Here is a 21,439-nt window from a genome sequence, read left to right as displayed (position 1 = left end):
TGTTTGCCACATTGAGTCCAGAGGTCTCAGCTTTCAAACTCTTGTTTATTGCCTTTTAGACAAGGAAATAATTCTCTTGTAACAGGTAAGAGCATGGGTTTTGGAATCAGGGAATCATAAACTAACATTAATTCATTAACTTCTCATAGCATCAGCTATTAAAAATCAGGTAATTTATAAGGTTCTTGTGAGAATTAAAAGATAGCACATCTATGCAGTATTTATAAAGGTGACCAGAAAAGTATAATCATTTAATAATATCCCTCTTTCAGAAACACACACACACACACACACACACACACACAGATGATGGAAGCAATGCTCTGGAAAATTTGAAGGCAAGAAGATCTGTGGTTTCTATTAGTTACTCACCAATTACATGACTACAATACTGAGCCATAATACTCTAGGGCACTGGCGGTGAACCTACGGCACACGTGCTGAAGCAGCCTGTCTGTGTCACTGAAGGCTCTAAAAGGTTCGCCATCACTGCTCTAGGCCTAACCGCCTTTTTAAAGAGAGGGTATAAATCGAGTTTATTTAAATACCAATTTACTGTTTACATATTTATATACCATTTATACACTGATAGTTATAGAAATATTTACTGAAAAAATTTTACTACAGTCCACTTTATGACATTCTACTGTTAATATTTTTATCTTTATTTTTAATTGACAAATAATTATTGCATATATTCATAAAGTACAATGTGAAGTTTTGATGTGTGTTTATATTGTGTGATGATTAAATCAAGCTAATTAACATATTTATCATTTCATGTTTTTGTGGTGAGAACATTTTATTTTTACTTGTCCAAGAACTAAGTTTATTCTATATTTATGAAGAGCTAAGGAGCTAACTGGTATTTTTTTTTAAAAATTTTATTGGCACTTTTTCGGTATACATTTACATTTATCATTGGGAACTTGTACCTTTACATGATGTATCTTGGTTATTTTTCCCTCATTCTCCTGCCCTCCCTTCAAATCATTTAAATATACTCCTTTAACAATTATATAATCTATAAAAGCTGAATTCATAGAAATAGAGGCAAAAAATGGTGTATCGGTCACCTTCTTGTCCCTGGATTTGGACACCTCAAATTAAAAAGCTGTGTATTTGTTTCACAGAGGTCAGTCCCTGGTCAGTGGGCTTTTTGGCAGAAATAATGGAGGAAAGGTACTCAACTCATAGTAGTCAGGAAACAGACAGAATATACCCTTGCAAGTCAGACCTCCAGTAACCCACTCACAGCACAGTCCATTTTGAAGTCATCAGTGGATTTATCCACTGTTAAGTATCGCACCTCTGTGATCCAGTCACCTAACGGCCCCACCTCTGAACATAATGAGACCTTTGGGGCATTTTAAATCTGAGCCATAACAGATGGTGGTTTCCAGGTGCTGAGGTTGAGGGGTATGGATGGTGAATAGGAGATGTTGGCCAAAGACACAAACTTTCCATTAGATGAGGATAAATTTCAGAGATAAAGGCACAGCATAGTGATTATCGTTATATATATATTTCAACATTAACAACTTCCTATGTATTGGTAGTTAAATCTTGAAGTTAGGCCATATCGAGAATTGATTTTATTACTTCCATGGATGTAACATTACCTTACATGTGAAAGTTCATCAGGAAGTACATGACATACTTATTTTGCCCTTTGTGACAGCAGCAACCACTGATGATCAATGGCTGGAGCCTTTATTTAATAGGGCTGCAGAAGGGCAATATTACAAGCTTAACATTATTTTTTCACTTGTTAGTGGAAATACTTCAAGTGACGAAATTAATTTCCTTTCAACTATTTTGTTACCTTAAGATATAAATGTTACTGGAAATACAAAATAATAAATCTTGACTTACTCTTTGCCATTTTCAAAGTAATAGTTTCCCATCCTCTCATAAAAATAAGAGCTAGCTTATTTTGTCATCATAACTAATATTATGATGTCATAAATTTAGACATACAGTAGTTAATGCCTTTTAGTCCATTGCCCTCATTAGCCTGAACAATGACAACTTTCCTTCTCTTTGGTCAGTAGGAGCTTATTCAAATTTTTTAAAAATTTTTGTCATGATCCTTGTTGACTTTGATACAGCCCTGTTTGTTCCATGATATAATAATATTCCAGGATCAAGTCATACACCTTTTGTCATGAACCTAGAATGAGTCACTTCTCCCAAGACTACTGGTTCTGTGAATGCAAAATCCTTAGAAACCACAATTTGGACAGGTGCGGTGCTGATTTCTAGTGTTTATCTTCTTTGTCTTCCTCCCACCCTGCTCCTCCTATTTTAGAGTAAATCTAGTGCTAAGTGCTTTTTCCCAGGAACACACCAAACTATTTCAATATATAGGTTTGAAATATATTTTTTTAATTCAGAGTTTTCTTCAATTATGCTTATTAGAATTTATTCGGTTTGATGACTTTAAATTTATCCTTTAATGTCTCCCATAATATGTGTATTTTATCCACTTTATATTCTTTTTCTATCACTTTTACAAATCCATTTAATGTATTTTTTCTATTTGTTTTTAATTTTTTAAACGTTTTTCCACCTTCTAGTTTTCTTAAGGAAAAATATTGTATATTTTTCATGAGTTCCTTTTTGTTTTGTTTTTAATCATAATTTTCCCTTTAATTTTCTGCATTCTATAAACCATCCAATTTCCTCTACTCTGGTTGCATCTTTTCTAAATTTTGATAATTCTGATTTAAGCTCATTCAGAGCCTCTGTAATTTTCTATTTCAATTTTGACTATTAACCGCAGTTCTAAACATTGAATAAGTCCTCTTTCACAAATTTACAAGGGCGATCAAAAACACATGGACGCTGTTGCCAAGGGCCAGCCAATGGAAAGGCAGGTTTACAACAACACAATGGTGTGTCCTCTCCACCTTATTCTTGTGATCTGGCACTGTGCAATGTCTGCTTCTTCCCCAAAGTCACAATGACCATGGAAAGCAAATATTTTTAATTGATTTAGGACATTGCTTTTGAAAGTGCCAAGAAGGGTGGGATAAAAGTGAGGGGTATTTTGAGCATGATTAATGACAATGATCTTTTGCTAGAATTCATTTTTAAAGTTTAAATGCTTGCTGTGTGTTTGATCATTCCTCATATATTAATAAGTCACGTATGACTGTTTCCAGACTGATAATAATTTGTTTAACAGCCGAGTGGGATTTCAGTGTCTATGTGTACCCCCATTTCTTTGTCCATTTACCTGATCGTGGACATTTGAGTTATTTATTCACATTTTTTGGCCAGTATAATGAAAGTTGCTATATGCTTCCATGCATAAGTACCTGTGTAATCATGCATTTTTATTTCACTTTGGTAGAGAGCAGTTGTGGAATGGTAGTGTCATGTTTAGAACATGTTTAATGTTTTAAGAAACTTTCAAGGTATGTGTACATTTCTCTATTGTTCTTTTACCAAATTTTACCAATGTGTAAGATTGTCAGTTTAATTTTAACCACTTTATTGTGTAGTTTTTTGCAATGTAGATTTGGTTTGTGTTTTTTTGTTTCGTTTTGTTTTTGGTACCAGGGATCGAACTCGGATCCCTGCGCTTGCAAGGCAGGCCACTGAACTGCTGAGCTAAATCCCCGGCCCTAGTTTGTGTTTTCTAATTGACAAATATTGAGCATATTATCACATCTCAACTTGCTGTCAATAGCATAGTTTTGTTGAAGTATCTTTTTGACATTTTTAGTTTTTCACTGAATCTTTTGTCTTTGTATTGTGTTTCAAGTACTCTTTGTATTCATTATAGAAGCAGATTATCATATATGTGATTTTCAAACATTTTCTTCCAGTGTGGGACCTTTTCATTCTTTTATAAGTATCTTTCACAAAGCAGAAGTATTTAATTTTGATGAATTCTAAGTTGTGGATTTTTAAAAAAAATTTTAGAGTCTGTAGGATGATGTGTGTGTATCCTATTTTAGAAACCTCTACCAAGCCAAATGTTTCTTATAGCTTCTCCTGCAATTTTTCTAGTTTTCTAGTTTTAGCAAATATATCTGGATTTATGATCCATTTTAGGGTAATTTTAAATGGTATAAAATAACAGGAAAGTTTATGTTTTTGCATACTGGTTATCTAGTTCTTTTCTAGCACCACTTGTATGAAAGATTAACTTTGTTGTCCCCATTGCATTATGATGACTCCTTTGTAAAAACCAATCAGCCCTGTATGTATAGGTGTATTTCTGCAACTCTACAATTTTTCTCACCAGTATATTTGTATTTTTGTATCAATACCATCTGTCTTAATCATTATAGCCTTATGGTATGTACCAATATTAGGTTGTACAAGATCTCCAGTTTTGTTATTTATAAACTGCCTAGATTGTCACAAATTTTTTTCTTTTTGATATACATTTTTAATAAGCCTGATTTCTAGGAAAATTATATAACATTTTGATTATGATTAAACTAAACCTATCGATCAACTGGGGAGAAATTAACATTTTAACAGAATTTAGTATTTGGATCCATCAGTAGGATATAGGTTGATAGTTTAGATTTTCTTTACTTTCAACAATATTTAAAATTTTCACCCAATAGTTCCTGCAAATATACTGTGAAATCTATGCTTGACTAGTTTGTGTTTGTCTGCCTGTTTTGTGCATGGATATGTGATGTGCTACACAACGCTGCTTTTTAAATTTCAGTGTTCAGTGTTTCATTGTTATACACATGCACTTGACCTTGTAGTCTTCAAACTTAATGAATCCATTTGGCCATTCTAATTGTCTTTTTTAGATTTCCTTAATATATTAACATAGTTAATCATGTTATCTATCACAGGAGACAAATTTCTTTCTTCCTCTCTGTATTCTAAAATCTCTTTTTCCTTGCCTACCTGGAACCTCCAGTACAGTGTTAAATAGAAATGAGAAGAATGGAAATCTTTGACTTATTTAGATCTTAGAGAGAAAATATTTGATATTTCATCATTACACAATACATTTTTGAAGACATAACCTTCATCATCTTAAAAAGTTTCTTCTGTTTGAGAAATGTTATCATCATTAAAGTTTTTTATTCATCATCAAGATGATCAAATGGTTTTTTTGAATTTGCTGACATGGTAATTAATATTAACTTTAAACTGTGGGCCATATTGGGCCATGATATATTACCTTCTTTCAGTTTTATTTCTGACTGGATTGCTAAATGCTTTTGTACAGATATTCACAAAGACTATTACCCTGCATATTTCTTACTTATCATTTCTTGGCCTATTTTTGGTATAAAAGTAGTTACGATGTCATAAAATGGTTTTACATTTTTAAATTTGAAATATTAACAAATACAATTTTAGAATCAGGATATATATATAAATAAGAAGGAAAGTACAGGCACTCAGCTTTGTAAAGGATAATAGCAAAAGTAGAGTCATAGGGCTGCTATGGCCAATTCAGGGAACAATTAAGACATAGGTCTGGCTTATAAGTCTGGAAACTGGAAAAAAGAACTGTGTTTGTTTCAGCTTGATTATTATTAACAGCATGACTGTAACAAAGGATTTCCCTTTGCTAAGCCTCAGTTTTGACTTCTCTAATGAAATGGTGATACTAATTATGCTTCCTAGGGCTATATTAAGGGTGAAATGACACCCAAAATGCTTGGTACATTTTAAATGCTCTGTGTATGGCAACAATAATGGTGATAGTATTAGAAATAATTATGATAACGGGCCTAACACGGGGTCATCAATACTCGCTAGAGAACAAGGAGTTGGAATTTTGTTCTACAGGTGATTGGGAACTGCTAAAGGAAAGTAAATAAATTTATGAAGATAAATCTGGCTACATCTTTAGAAGGGATAAGCTGCCATATATCAGAGAGGGAAAGAATAGGCTGAAACTTTCTTTGATAAAAATTGAGATATGAAAAACATGCAAAAAGAAAATAATGTTCATTTTTCTGTCCAACAAGAATACTCTACTTTTGTTTAACCTGAAGTTTTTCTCTTGTTGAGAATATATATTATAATCTCAAGGATATTTTCCCCACTGATTCAAAATCAATATCAAATCATCCTTTTCTCTCAGCTTCAATGTTCTTATCCTATAAAGAGTTCAAGTATAAGCAGTAAAATTGAAATCAAGTAAATAGAGATTTAAGACTCATTATCAGATGCTTAATCTTCCTGTTCAAACCAGCACTACTGAGACAGAAGAGGGGAGTGAAATCAAAGGTGTATTTTTCCTAAACAGAAAAATTGCCAATCACTTCCTGGCACAGCTTTTATTTAGAGATTGTAGTCTTGTGGAGCCATACTGAGAAGGTCACAAGTTTGGAAGGAGCAAGAACTGAGGCTTTTTCCTCAAGACAGCTCATTTCTATAGATAAAGAAAGGGAGATAAATATGTTTAGTTTTGGAACAGTGACTCAAGAACTTCTTTGTGCCAGACAGTCCTTAAAAATTTCCAAATACTGGCCATTTTAACTTATTTTACCATTGTGGGATGGCTGCTTTGGTATTTTTTTCCTCAGTAAGTAGTAATGATATTTTAACTGAACCACCTGTCAATATCCTAGGCCATCTTTCAACCAAAAGCGAATGTTTATGAACCGGAAAATTGAAAAAAATACAATCTATGAAGAGTCAACAGGGTTGGTCTGTATCTAAGACAGAGAGAGATAAATGGTTCACTTTGCCACTCTGCTGTGACACTGCCTTCACAAATGAGATTTGACCTGGCTCTCTTGGGACTTGGACTGTGTCTGATTCTTACAAGCTTCATCTCCTACAGTCAATACCCTTATCTCAACCACAGTCAAAGTGAAAAACTAAAGAAGAGACCATTACTCTTGAATTTGAGCCAACTTTTATTCCACTCACAATTCTAGTACCACCTACTCTATACTTCCTTAACCTGCACATATTTATTGAAGATTGAATCTGTGCCAGGAATCCTGCTGGAAGCTGGAAAAAATAACAGAATTTTATACAAGAGATGAATCCAGACTTTCTCAGGACTGTAGGACTGGTATTAGCTCAGTTACATACACAGCTCACCGTCCACATCTCCAGGTTCTGATTCATCAGATTCAGTCAATCACAGATCAAAAATTCCCTCCCCAAAATGAGCCTGGATTGAACATATATAAACTTTTTTGTTGTCATTATTCTCTAAACAACACAGTATAACAGCAGTTTATACTGTATTTACATTGTATTAGGGATTATAGGTAATCTAGCAATGATGTAAAGCACACAGGAGGGTGTACAATAAGGCTATATGCAAATGTTGTGCATTTTATATAAAGGGCTTAAGCAACGACAGATCTTGGGATCCACAGTGGTCCTAGAACCAGCAACCCACAGGTACCTGAGAGAGGACTGATACGTCTTTGCTCATTTACTTTTCATTCCCATTTCCACACTTTATGGAGGCAATATTCATAACTCAACAAAGTGTGGGTCTGAAGGACATCCTGTTTACTTTGCAACAATCACACTTAAGTCTGGAGAACATTCATGTTAGAAAAGTTATCCTTTTGCTTATTGCCAGAACAAAAATTTCTCTAGAAACACTAGTTATTATTGCTTAGTTGAAATAAGAGGAGGAGGAGGAAGAGGAGGAGGAGGAGGAAGAATAAGTGCTCTCAATGAGCAGGGGAAAGAACAACTCATCCAGGAAAAGACTGTCCTTGAGATTGTGTCCAAGAGCTAACAGCTGCAGTACTAGGACAGAAGGGAGTGAACAGACCCAGTTTACAATAAATCTCAGCAGAGCCTGGCCTCACGGGGAACCTTATGCAAACTGGCACATTATCTTGTCCTGCTTCTTCCCATTTATGGGTAGACAGCCTACATCCCAACATTTTCTGTTAGAAAAATTAAGTGTGGGGTGCAGAAAGGAGAAGTAGATGGGCAAAAGGAAAAAGGACCATGAACAAAGTGTCATCCTGCAAAAGCGAACTCTCCACACTATGCAGTTTTCAGTTACTGCAGCTGAGGTAGCTGCCCAAGAACTTTCCTCATGGGGATTCTTGTTGCAGAACTCTGGCTACAGGAATACCTGTTTATCATGCTTTGTGTAATCAGGAAAGGCCTTTGGCTTATTTCTCTTCTGTGCAATCTTCCCCAACAGTGTAAGAAGCTGAAGAATCTTTTTAAGTTTGCTGGATAAAGTTTGGTTTGAATTGGGTCTAAGAGAAAGACAGAATGGTGGCACATTCTTGTAATCCCAACACCCTATATGGCGGAGGCAGGAGGATGGCATGTTTGAGCCCAGTCTAGGTGACATAGTGACTTAGCAGACCCTGTCTCAAACTTAAAAAATAAAATAAAATAAAGAGGGCTGTGAATATAGCTCAAGGTTCTGGGTTCAATCCCAGGTACTGGAAAGAGTGTGGGGGGAGGGACCGAGATGTGACAGATGGTCATGTGGGAGGGACGATGAGATTTCCACTTTCTGCTGAAGACAGGGAGTCTACTGCCCTTTGGATCAAGAAGATCTGCATGGTTCCCAGCCACCTTTGTAGTGATGGACCTCAGACTCTAGATCTGGAACCTCTTCTCAAGTCTTCCTTCACCATTTCCTTGCTAAGTGAACAACATTCAAAGTTTCCATAGCACAATGTACTAGGAGAAAACACCTTGTAACTAAAGGCTGTGCCCACTGAAAACCACCCATTACCCAAGCCTGGCCTCTCCCATCTGGCCCATCAGCAAAGTGCGCCAGTTCTAATTCTGAAATATATTTGCTATATGACCATTTGTCACCATCCTCATCTTTTTTGCTGTCACCCAAAGAGAACCCACCTCCACCTCCTTCTCCTGGCTTCTTATTGGTCTCTCAGTTGTCACCCTTGACCCCCATAAAATATTGTTCATTTTGAAATCAAAATGATTCCATGACAACATAAATGTGAGTATGTCATTCTTCTGCTCTGTTCATTGTAGTGATCTCTTGTTCTCAGAATTAGATTCAAAGTTCTTGGCCTGGTCTCAGATGTCCTACAGGAGCTGGCCTTCTTAGCTCTCTGATCTCATCTCCTAAAAGCTTATGTGTTGGTGGTTCCATGCCAGCCATCCAGATCCTTTCTTCTCCTTGAGCATGCCAACACACTCCAACCTCAGAACTTCCATGAGCTCTGCTTCCTCTGGCTTAAAGGTTCTTTCCCCAGCTATCTGGTAGCTAATTGTCTGCCAAAGTAGAACAACAATGACTTCTGTCATCATTTGTGTCTAGACATCCCCCCCAAAACCTCATGCAGTCATAGGTGGGGCTTTTCAGGGGTAGATGGATCTAGAGTGTGTGATGCTGGGTTCGAGGGTGTGTGGTTACTAAATTAGTCCACTGATAGGTTTAGCATAGTTCTGGGTAGGATTAAGGATGCCCCACTCTGGATGTGACAGAATCAGACACAGAAATAAGGCGAGTGTGGTTGCTCGCTGCTTGCTGCTTCACTGCTTTTCTGCCTTCTGTCTGCCATAAAATGTTTATCTGTGATGTTCCTCTGCCATGTGCCTCTGCCTGGGAGCCAGAGCCAATTACAGACTGAAACCTCCACAAACTGTGAGCCCAAATCAACCTTTCCTCCTTTAACTTTGGACGTTGTATATTGTGTTTCAGCAACAAGACAAATAACAAAGACATTCCCTCTCTCTATTTTGTGCCAGATAGTCCTTGCTATACTCCTAGCCTCTTTACTGATCCTCTGATATGGTGGTACCAAATTGGTGGTGCCAGGGTCTTTGCACTTCCTATTTACTTTCCTTAGGATACTCTTTCTGAGATACTTGGCTGGGTCACTGCCTGGATTCATGTCTCCTCCCAAATGTCACATTTTGAGAAAGCTTCACCTGATCGTACCTTCCAAAAATTCTCATTTTTTTTTTTACTTTTATAGCTCTTAAGACTTATGACAACCTGAAACATTATAGATATTTGCTTTATAATCTGTCTCCATCCACTAGAATGTAAATTCCTATGAGCAGCAACTATGTCTTTATTTTTTTGCCCATGTCATTTATTAAATGAGGTTTTAGTATTTTTTGAATAAGTAAATTGATGGGCAAATGAATAGCCCTATGGGAAGAAAATGAATGTCCACAGCTAGTAGGTGAAAAGCTGAGACTGAATTGCCTACCCAGCACAGCTAGTGTGGAGGAAATTCAAATCCAGGTCCATACTACTAACCACAGCCTGAATTCTTAGATATACAACACGGACCCTTCCTGACATCCCTTGCAGTTGCAGTGGAAAACAGAAATACATAAGAGGCAATGAGAGGAGAGGTGACACACACCCCCCACTCCAGAGAGGAAAGCTACTGGAACTCTTTCCTCTTTCTCTAAAGGATTGAGGATAAATAAACTCCTAAGTTTGCAGATTCTAGGAAGAAAAACTTCAAATCCAATAGATTCCATATCCTAGTGGTCTCAGTTTACTAGTAAAGTGGTGGATTTGGCAGTTTCCAGAATCCTGTCTCACTTTTATAGGATTATTTAATATTTTTGTCTTATGTTCTCACAATAAGGGTTAGGTTTTTAAAAATGTCCAAGTGCATTCTCACAGGAGGAATATGATGGCAGCATGGCCTGGCAAATTCTATAAGATAAGGGAGGTTCCCCAATAATGAAGTGTTTTCTCCATTCCCACTTCTGAGTCATGAGTACCTCAGTAAACATTCTCCCTGGTCTGTATCGTAAATTCATAGATGATTGACTGCATCCCAACTACAACACTGCTAAAACTGAGAGGAAGGACTGTGTCTGCGAGCAGAGATAGCTATCTATAGTGCCATCCACAATCCCGCTTGCAAATGTTTTCAAACTACAGTATTGTGTGTGGCTTTTTAAACTTGTGCATACACGCATGAAACATGCACACATGTGAGAATGCAAAAGGGTCTACCCTTAGAGGAGACAGTTGTGACGAGAGAGCTCTGCTCTGCTGTATGAAGTAGTTTCAGTCTTAGAGAAGTAGCTGAAACGTTCAGAAGTACTATATTTTGCACCGATACACTCTCAGAACGTTTTTACTTTCTATCTGGACTCCTGTTTATAAGTCCCGCCTTCTGGGCTTGTCCCTCTCAATCCACCTCCCATCATTCATGTCCAAGAGCACACTACCTTAGCCGAGCCCCTCATCATCTTTCCCCTGGAGGATTGCTATGGGCTGCCAAGCTCCTTGTTCCTCCTGTCAATCTGTCCAGTCAGTCCATCATCCACCAAGTTGAGCAGTCTTTTTAATCCCTTTTCTCCTCTGTACAAAACTCTCCAGTGGCGCCACATTATGGAACATCAGACACTGAGCTTGGTGTGCTAATCTTTGAGGGATGTTTTAAAAAACATGGAGAATATATTTCACAACTCTAGAAATTCTGATTCAGTTGGATGATTCTAATGTGGACATTCTGAGGTCAACATTTTGAAAAAAAAAATTATTTTACAGACTAAAAGTTAAACTCCTTGCCACGGATTTCTATTATTTCAGTCATCCTCATTTCATGCCCCTTCTCATTTTGCTATTCCATCTCCCGCTGCTACCCATCAACTTCTCTTCCGGCCACGCTGTACTACCTTCATCTCCTAGAACCTGGCTTGTGGTTTAGAATTTATGTCTTTGTTTCATTATTCTAGAATGATAGCTTTCTTCCTACCTGTCCGCTTGGTGAACACCTATACATTTTTCTGTATGTGCAAATATTTCTGGTGCCAACATCTTCCAAGGTAGAATCAGCTGCTCTCTTCTTCCCGTTGTCATTGTATCCTTAGACATCTCTTATAATATCTAACTACACACATTTGTTTTCTTGAGATTAGAAGTTCCTTGAATTCAGAGACCATGTCTAGCCCTTGGCATAACCCAGCATCTGGTATCGTTCCTGGCACACAGAAAGTGTTCAATAAATGTGTTGAAGAATAAATAAAAAGAAGATCAAATTTAGTAATTTGTGTATTCTTTCAAATCAGATTAAAACTGGGAGTCAATTTCCTCCAGTTACTAAGTAATGAAGAAAAACAAATCCAGTTTTCCAGCATGGAAAGTCTTGAATACTCAGTCCTCAGTAGCTTGGAGCCCCTCAGTTACTGCCACACTTTATGTGTGAGGAGTCCGTCAGATTCAGTTTCTGGAACCAGCCTATAAGAGAGGCCATTTCAAGTTCTGTCATGGGTCCTAGAAAGCTGTATGTTAAGCAAGTGTCTCAGTTTAGAAGATTCCAGGGGCACAAGATGGTGACCGCCCTAAAAGGCTAATTCTCCACCAGAAGAAAACAGGAAAAAAAGCATTAAATCCTACAATCCCAAACTCATGGTGTCTGCTTATAAAACTATAATCTAACTGTGCTTGGTTACTGCAAACTGGTCTTCCTCCTATGGCCCAATGGAGCTTGTAAACACTGCTCACAGCCCTCTCACCAGAACAGCAATGTTGTTAAGGTACAGATTGTTGACCATAGCAGCAGAAGCTATAAAACTCTTGAGGAGTTAATTATCCAAGTCAGGGCTCTATTCCAACTATGTGGTAGTAGACTCTTCATCCTGCAAGGTCCACAAGTTTTACTCTGCCCTCCAGGAGAGAAGAACTCCAGGGCGGTTGGGTCCAAGCCAGAGAGGCTGTGATTTCTTTAACAGAACTTTGTCAGAATCTCATCCCTACTCCTGCAGTCCTACCTTCTTGACCTTTGGAAGTGAGAAATCTCAACAGAGCAGACCTGCTCTGATTTAGGAGGGCCGTTGCTAGTCACGATAGGAAATTGCACAAGGTTCAGCCCCTCCTGACATTATCACAGCCCTTCCAGTTTCAGGCTGAGCATAGGCTAATCTAATCAAAACAGGCTCAACCGAAAAGGAGGTGGTGGCCTGCAGAGGCCTTCTGCAAGGCACTCTGTGCAAGGCAGGTTGTGAGGTGAGGCAAGGTGAAGAGTCTTCAGCAGCCTAACAGCCCTGAGGCCCTTTCACAGCTCTTTTGCTGGGCTCTACTTAGAAGCCCCATCTGTGAGAAAAGTGTCTATGAGTTGCCCAGCCCTGAAGCAAGGTCTAATCACTTTCTACATGCCCTGGACTTTGTCTGGTGGAATTAAACGGAAACGAGAAGTGAGTCCGAGGGAGGGGCAAAAACTACATACTTATGAAAGCTAAGCCATAGCGGTTTCCCAGGGTCCTTTCCACAAAACTGGGATCATTACTAATTTATGGGCACCTACTATGTAGGGAACTGAACTCTTCTAAAGAGGGCAAAAATAAAGACAATAGGACTGGTTTTATAAACTGAAGAACAAATTTTCTTGACATTCTTAGAATATACTTACTCAAATTTAGTAAACGTAAACACTATTTAACAATTACAATAGCTTATATTATGGATCACCTTTTATGTGCAAAGCATTTTATTAAGTGCGATATAGTTATGGTTCTCACTTTCACAACACTCCAGAAGTATAGATATTTTATTATCATTCTCATCTTATAGTTGAGGAAATGGAGAGCACAGTTGCTTAATTGTAATGTTACAGCTAACTCCAGTGTGTGCCTATCCAGGGAATAGTAAGACACAGTTGTTTGAAAATCAATAACATAAGTAGCATGGAAATTTGGTTATAAATCAATATGCTCTCAAATAAAAGGCCACGAGAGAGGCATACTTTGAAATATGGTCAAATTCACAAGAAGAAAAATGCAGTAGGGTTACAATGGTCAGGAGAGGCTTCACTGGGTGGGACTGGCTCTGAAAAAGGTACTGAAATTAGGGTGGCAGGGATGATAGATAGACGCAAAGAGACAGGATCCTGAAACACAAGGGCTGGTCCAGTCTGCTAGCTACAGTTTGTAATAAAAGCATTGTAGGAGAGAGGTTTTGAGGAATTAATGGGTCTAGGAAAAAACGAGGTTTTTGAATGTTAGGATTTTTTTCTCATAGACATTTGGTAACCTTCAATATTTTCTCCATTAGGATTTTTTTAAGCAATCAGGTACAGAAAGTTCAGTGACAGCATCCATTTAGAAAGTCATTTCAGTAGGTCATGGATTCAGTTATTCTTGGGTGGCAGAAGCAGATGAGAGAAGAGAAGGCAAAGGACTGGAAGAATGACTTGGCCTGGCTCTACAAGCCACAGAAACTTAGTTTAAAATCTTCCTTGTACTGTATCCACATTTTGACCAGAACTGCATTTGCAAGTGGCCAAGTCAAAGGCTGGTAAATTCATTCTCTTCAACTCAAATTCTTAAGCCTTTTTGATTTTTCCAGGAAAAAGCAGAAAAGAATTAACCCTATATGCATTTTTAGAAAAAATTCTGTAGCTTTTCAAACAGTGTCATGGACACAGGCAAATTGTTGTAATTATGCATCGTTAGGCGTTTGGCAAGAAACAAACTTTTGAGGCACCACTCTAGGAGAAAACTGGTGAGAGGCTTTGTATCTTTGGTTCAGTATCTTGAAATAGGCAGGCTGCGTGGGTGACACTGCCTTCTTAGTCACGTTATGTTTATGTGAAGTCGGCCTGGGGAGGAGCCAGGAAATGGCCCACAATCCGTGCAACTGGGACTTGCCATTGGGCCACCTTTTGTTAGACAAGGAATTAGGAAAAAAAAAATCATGTCCATATGATACATTGCTGAGAGTACCACCCACCATATCTTCCCACCAGAACCAGCACCAGCAAAAGTTAAAAACATTGAAGCTGCTTCCCTTTTATTTGTAAATACAAAAGAAGGAATATCCTGGATGCGAAAGAGAATTCTACTTAAGGAACATATATCATCCACCAAAACGAGTACTGAGAAAACTGTCTGAATCTAAGCAAGCACTGAGCACCAGAAGTTAGAGATTAGAAAGCCTTTCACATAATCTTATTGTTTAATAAGTTGCATTTATTTAAAGGTTTTTACATTCCTGGCTGGGTGTTAAGAATCCAAGAGCATATTTGTATATGGAAAAACTGAATGTGTTCATTTGTACTATTACCTTCTTGAGGGCTCCGTTTTCTTATCTATTGATGGAGAACAATAAACACACGTGCCCACCTCACCTGAGAACAGAGGCAAGGAGAGCTGAGAATACCTGCAGACATGAGAAGGCACCATGGGAATTATAAAGTAGCCCTGGCATCTGAGAATCTGACAAAATGAGGACAATGCTGATAGCAGTATAGTATAGTAGGGGTGAAGACAGTGGTTACGTTGATAAAGAAGATGGAGAAGATGACAGCAGACATGGTAAATAAACAAAAACAATAACGATCATTATGATAATTTATCAGGACTCAACCATTCGACAAAGGTATCAAGGATTGGCTATATGGTGGACATTGTTTTAGTACTATGGATGCACTAATAAAAGAAAGTACTTGCCTTATTTTCAGTTGAGAGAAAAATTATAAATGGATATTCATATAATTATTGAAACCAGAAGATAAACAAACAATAAACAGGACAGGGACCTGAGTAAAGCAAGATAAGCCTTGGTAAACTGGAACCAATGCAAAGGCTCCCTTAGGTGTGCTGAGGGAAGCCGGAGGTCAGGGGAGGACAGAAGCCCGCCCCTGCTGACATCAGGAGCCTAGCTAAAAGTGGCAACTACCTTTTTTTTTCCTTGTCTCACTTGAGTGCCCATCCAAACAGCCCAAGAGTGCATATAAACTGCTGAACTTTGGCCCCTCCTCAGTGTCCTCCCTTGGGATTGCTCTAGGCTAGTGAGGGCTTCTCTGCGTTCTAGTAAACTATACTTAGTTAATTCCCCCTCTGTTGTCCATTGACTTCATCCTTCATCATCCGGAGGACGAGAGCCCAGAGAGAAAACTGGGTACATTATCAGAGTTTAAGGTAGCAGGAGAAGGATGGGAAGGAGAGTGGAGGGTTCGAGGCTGGTGGGCTGTGCTGATGAGAGCTGTGCTGATTATCCTGTTACCAGGTGAAACGTTTTAGCAAACTTGGGAATCTACAGGAGAGTTCAAGCTAGAGAGCTAGGCTCCCGTGCGCACCACACTGACTTGAATTCTTTCATCACTATAGGCGGTATTTAGGGGCAGACACGTGGCATCGCGGCATGTGTGTGGGCCTGAGCCAGGTGCATCAGAGCCAAAGTGTGAAAGAAATGATCTTATCACGAGACGAAGATCATTTTGAGCCCAAATGACCAAGCAGCCTTGACAAACAAAGGCACTGTTTTTTTCTCTTATGTAAAAAGGTCTTCGGATATTTGTGTTCCCTGTCTCCAAGGATGATTTCCATGTACTTTTCCAGATTCTGGCACATATTTCTGGATAGCAACGTTAATTTTCTCCCTAAGAATTAAGAACATTGTTGTAATTGACTTTGGCTTTAAACTTGTGTTTTTGTCCTGAAGGAGAAAAAGTTGAGGGTGGGTGGAGAAAGGTCATTAAAATCCTGGCTTCTTTCTGCACAAAGGGCATGCAGGGACTTCACTCACCCCAGGTTTGGCAGCTGGCATCCAAATCAGCTTGGGCAAACCCTGAGGTGAACACCTGAACATCCTGGAAAGAGAGAGAGAGAAAGAGAGAGAGAGAGAGAGAGAGAGAGAGAGAGAGAGAGAGAGAGACAGACAGACAGCAGGGAAGCTCGGATACAATTAGCACATTCTGCTCACATTGTAAGTAGGTAGAAGAAAAGGCCCCAGTGGACTCTGGAAGGACACCAAAAGCTTTCCACGGACTGTGTTTTATTCACACTTATTTTTCTTGCTTTTTAGCACTGTATTTGGCAAATAAGTCAGCAAATATTTAGTTTATGAATTTGGGACAAACTAAGACAGAGCATGAGTAAGTAGGGGGAAGAATAAACTAACGGATGCCAATGTGGAGCAGAATGGAAAAGAACCTGTGGGATCCAAATCTAGGCTTCATCTTGGCTAGCTCAAAAGCCCCTGCAGGGCACTGAAACTGAGCTCCTTCATCTGTGAAAGGAGGATAAGGGTCATACCTGCCTGCGGGAGCAACTGGGAGGGTTTTGAAACAACATGTGGATTATAACGTTCATAAGCAGTGCATAAAATGGAGGTGTGATCAACCAATGGTCATTATTAATAATCATATTAGTTCTCATAACCATGATCCTTGACTGGACAGGAAGCCCTAATGGGATAAAGAAGACATAGAGTAATTATTTCAATCAAATGTCCAGTCACATCATTACTTAGCAAGTGCTGTGATCTCCAAGCCTGCTGCAAGCAATACAGATATATTTATTGATCATTGAATGTGTGTAAGGTATTAAATGTTTCTGGTACACTCAAAGAATTCTAAAATTATAATTATAGTATTGTGAGTAACAACCTTAAGTTGACATTCCTATATACTTAGAGAAGGAGAGATAAACATAAAAACAAAATAAAATTACGGTACCAAGTAATCAAAGTTAAGTATGATGGGGGTCAGAGGAGGCAAAGACTTCTCAAAAGTTGAATAATCAAGGGTGGTATAGAAAGTGCACTTCAATTCCACTTGGCAACATATTTTTAAAGTGGGTGATGGAGAAACAAAGCAATGAAAATGAGAGTCTAATAATGAACATTGCAATTTTAAAACTTTAGAAATTCTAAAACGTCATTCTAAATAAACTTTAGATCATAGAAGCAATGAATGCCACAGTTATAGACAGAAAGAATAGCTACCTATCAAATTTATGAGATGTGAAAGCACTACTCAAATTAAATTACATTGTCATAAATGCTTTCATTTTACAGATTAAGGAATAAATACAAAGGAAATAATCGTTAAATTTAAGAAGTTAGTAAATTAACAAAACATGCCTAATGTGCTCACTTTGGCAGCACATATACTAAAACCAAATATGCCTAAGGAGGAGAAAAAGGATGAGTAAAGATGAAAGCAGAAATAAATGAATTAGAAAGCAAATAGGAATGTTAATAAGGCAAAAATACGGTTCTATAAAATAACTATGTATCTAAGAGAAATGTCATCACTTAGGGAGGAAAAGGAGTGATAGAGAATGTGGGGTTGGATAGCTAAGATTATCATCCATTACAAATGAAAAGGATAACAAAGCAGGAAAAAATTAAACATATTTTTAAATGTCATTAAAGTACTTGAATGCAATTTAGAATATTTTTAAAGATATAAATGATCAAAATTGAAGAAGTAGAGGAAGAAAATTCAAGAAGTAGAAAATAAGAACTGGGCAATAATCAAGAAAGCTTTCTTCTCCCCTAACTTTAAAAACAACCCCATGAGGTCAGAGGACTTTTACACATGAATCCTTTAGTAAAAAAAATACCCATGTTGTTTTCATTTTCCCATAGATTTGTAAAATTTCCAATTTGTTTTTTGAAAGTAGCCTAACCATGATAACTAAAATCTGATAAATGTAACCCACAAAAGAAAAAACTATTTCCGTGATTGTTATATTCGATAATAAATATAGCCTATTCAGCTTTGCCAGATTCTGCCCAGTCAGACTAGCCTAGCACAACTTCTGGAAGAAGCAAGATAAGAGATGGACATAGACCAAGAAGAAAGAAGTTTTTATAGTACAAGAAGTAGGTTGGGAGCCTCACTTCCTTACACTTCTGTTATCTAACTGGAAGACTCATGAGAAACACTGAAAAAGTATTAAAATTAGTAAGCGAGCCTAGTATAACTAATAAACCCCAGACATACAAAACTCTTTGTCTTTTTAACCAATGTAAAAATATTACATAAAATGTTCTCAACAAAACATAAAATATCCGGGGATAAACTTCATAAGCATACCTAGCACCTATGTAAAAGAAACTATAAATCTTTTCTACAGGACACAGAAGGGTGATTAAATACATAGGAAACTGTATCATGGTTCCTTGATAAAAAGATTGCATATTCTTATGTCAAATATATCAAAATAATGTATAGACTTTAGTGCTTATTCATCAAAATCCCTATGCGATTATTTTTGAATTATCAACCTAATTATAAAGTTGAGCTGAAGGAGAAAGAAATATTAAAATAAGCATGAAAACTTTGAAAAAGACCAATGACAAAGTGGGGCTTGGTTGATTGATTTTAATGTGTGGGTATTTAAATTACATTAAATTAGTATTTAAATGTACACTATTTTAAAGATAGACTATGTTTTAAATGTCTGGAAAGATATTAAACTAACATAGTAATTATTGAGGCCTCTGGGGGGAGGTAGCTAGTTACTTTTATTTTCTTCTCTGTGCTTTTTATTTTATAAATTTTTAATAGTCCACGTGTATTCCTCTTATTATCATAACAAAATTTAATTGTATTTTTTAAAGTACATACAGAATGCAGATAGAAAAGAGAAGCAGTCCAGCTTCTGGTTAGACTATTTTAAATATGACGATGTAAATGTCTCTTCTCATAGTTCCATAAAGGATATGGATATATTTTCTATTTTGTTCACGGTCCTATCTCTAACATCTAGATGAGTATCTGTTTTTTTAATATATACTCAATAAATGTTTGATGACTATTGAATGAATATATATATATTAGGTATGGTTGATGCCTCAGTTTGGATTCCCCACACTCATCCCAAACAGAAGCTGAATCACTGACTTGGGTAGAGTGGGAACAATCAAAGGATACATTCTCTAAACTGCACTTGTAAAGTGCAGAGATGCACTTCCCACCCAATTCATTCAGGATTCACTAAGAAAAATACAGAAGCTTAGGTCTGAATGACAGGAGGCCAGGGCACTTCTTTAGGAGGGCCAGCCATCCACTGATTGAAGTTCGTCTCTAGGAGAGCTGATTTCTCCTCTTCAAGCAAGGGAGATGAGCTAGGAGAAGAGAGAGAGAGAAGAAAAGGGAGATGGAGGTGGAGGGTGAGAAGAAGGGAGAGAGAGAAAGGCAGGGAGGGAGAGAGGGAGTCAGGGTGAGAGGGAGAGGGAGACAGACAGACACAGTCAGAGAGACAGAAAGAGACAGACAGACAGACAGACAGACAGACAGACAAGCATGAATGTCTTGTGCTTGAGACAAGACAGTCATCATGAGGTAAAAATTAGTTTCCGGGAAACTTCACCATAGCCACAGCTATGGTGGCTTTGGGGTATCTGAGGTGTCTGCCACACTCAATTATACGATGCTTGCTGCATTAGAAAAGTCTTATATCTCATGTGAGGTAGGATGACCTCTATTCCATGGCAGAGACGACTTTGGAGTTCTGAAGACACACAGAGAAAAATAAACTCATGCTAGTACCATTTAGAGAACCACAGAGGGAGAACAGCCAGAGGAAATGGGAGTAACTGCTTCCCTCTCCGACAAATAGTTAAGTACAGTCTGGGCTAAGAGATCACACGATCCAAGGTTGGATTCTGAGGTTGAATCACTTTACAAAATGTATATCCCAAATTACAGAGTGCCTGCTTTCGGTGTGTAAGAGGCTCTAAAGGTTGACAGTGAAAATGTCACTGAGGTCCTGTTGCTCCTAGCTGCTTTCCCTTGCTCCATCCTGTAACTGACTTAACCCCTAACAACGAACTTCCAACTCTCTCAATGAACTTTACTTGCCCAGGGATAATATACATGAATTCTTTACATGTCTTCTGGGAACGATTTTGCAACCAACCACTCCCGCAAAAGGTTAAACTTTGCTTAGCCCTCTTGCTAAAGTTCTTGAAAGTCGGTGTGCTTTTTTTTTTTCCTTCTATTTCCTATTTTTTAAATTCATTTTACTGGTACATTTTAGGTATACGTTATGATCACTGGGAATTTGTGCCAGTGAGTGATGCATCTTAGTTCTTGTTTTTTCCCACTCCCCCTCCCTCCCTTCCACCCCTCTATCTCAAAGGGGAGGAGGAAAGGAAAGAAAGGAAAGAAAAAAATGAGAAAAGAATGAAAAAGTGGAAATACAGTTTGTGCGATCTTTTCTTAAATGGCAATGCTTTTCCGGGGCATTTTCATGCTCAGCTGGTTTGAACAAAAGTATCCATATGTGTTCTGCCTGGTTTTCCTCCAGGTTTTTGGCGCCATCGATTATATAGGGAGTGACATTTCTGTAGCTCAGCCTGGGTCGCCTTGATGAAAACACAGGTAGAAAAAAACCCTTAATATCTTCCCCCTCCAGAATTCCATAGCTGGAAAAGTCCTACTCCTTAAGAACTTTCCCATTTAACTCTTCATTTTTTTTTTCTTCTTATCTTCTTTGGCTTAGTCTTAACTTGATTTATCTCACTACTCAATGCTTTCCTGGAGAAGAGGAGGCTGGATTCTCAGAGCCTAAGTATCTGTATTTTGCTTGCTTTGTTCAAACACATCTCTGTGTTCAGCCTTTTGCTGACCTATGCTGGGATCATACTTAGGACAATTCTAACCTTATAGATCCTTCAGGAATACTTGGGATGTACATATAAAAACGTAGTTTTATGATACCTGAGAGTCCAATGGCTCAAAGTTTCCAAATCACTGAAGATGAGTATTTTTTCCATTGGTACAAATAGGCATGCAAAAGATAGGAAAGC

This window comes from Fukomys damarensis, unplaced genomic scaffold (genome assembly GCF_012274545.1).
Source record: "Fukomys damarensis isolate Sample0158 unplaced genomic scaffold, DMR_v1.0_HiC HiC_scaffold_8, whole genome shotgun sequence".
In the NCBI taxonomy this organism is placed as follows: Eukaryota; Metazoa; Chordata; class Mammalia; order Rodentia; family Bathyergidae; genus Fukomys; species Fukomys damarensis.
Note: the sequence above shows the minus strand (reverse complement) of the source record.